Below are 209 nucleotides of genomic sequence, written 5' to 3'. Positions count from 1 at the left end.
TTTTTTTTTTTTTTTTTTTTTTTTTTGGTTTTTTCGTGCCGAGTAGTGGAAACAGGAGTTTGTTAAGTGTCGAGATCTAAAACTATTCAGCTACAGAATCAAATTCATCAGCTGATTGGATATGCTAAAGATAGTATTTCAATTATTGAGAGTGGAAATAACAGTTTTCTTTATAGTAAAAATCGAGTCCGATACGTCAAACGTGCTGG

The 209-nt window shown here is 31.6% G+C and overlaps 1 protein-coding gene and 1 long non-coding RNA gene across 5 annotated transcripts in view; one reads left to right on the top strand and one right to left on the bottom strand.

The window, feature by feature from the left end:
• LOC118732995 (glycine-rich cell wall structural protein 1) overlaps positions 1-209 on the bottom strand; it is a 172159-nt gene that overhangs the window by 47560 nt on the left and 124390 nt on the right. The gene's annotated exons all lie outside the window — the stretch shown is intronic.
• LOC118732996 overlaps positions 1-209 on the top strand; it is a 4713-nt gene that overhangs the window by 4170 nt on the left and 334 nt on the right. The gene's annotated exons all lie outside the window — the stretch shown is intronic.

This window comes from Rhagoletis pomonella, unplaced genomic scaffold, assembly GCF_013731165.1.
Source record: "Rhagoletis pomonella isolate Grant_MI unplaced genomic scaffold, Rhpom_1.0 Rhpom_scaffold_00002, whole genome shotgun sequence".
NCBI classification, from domain to species: domain Eukaryota; kingdom Metazoa; phylum Arthropoda; class Insecta; order Diptera; family Tephritidae; genus Rhagoletis; species Rhagoletis pomonella.
The sequence above is the reverse complement of the archived record's forward strand: the minus strand, read 5'-3'. Positions and strand labels throughout refer to the sequence as shown.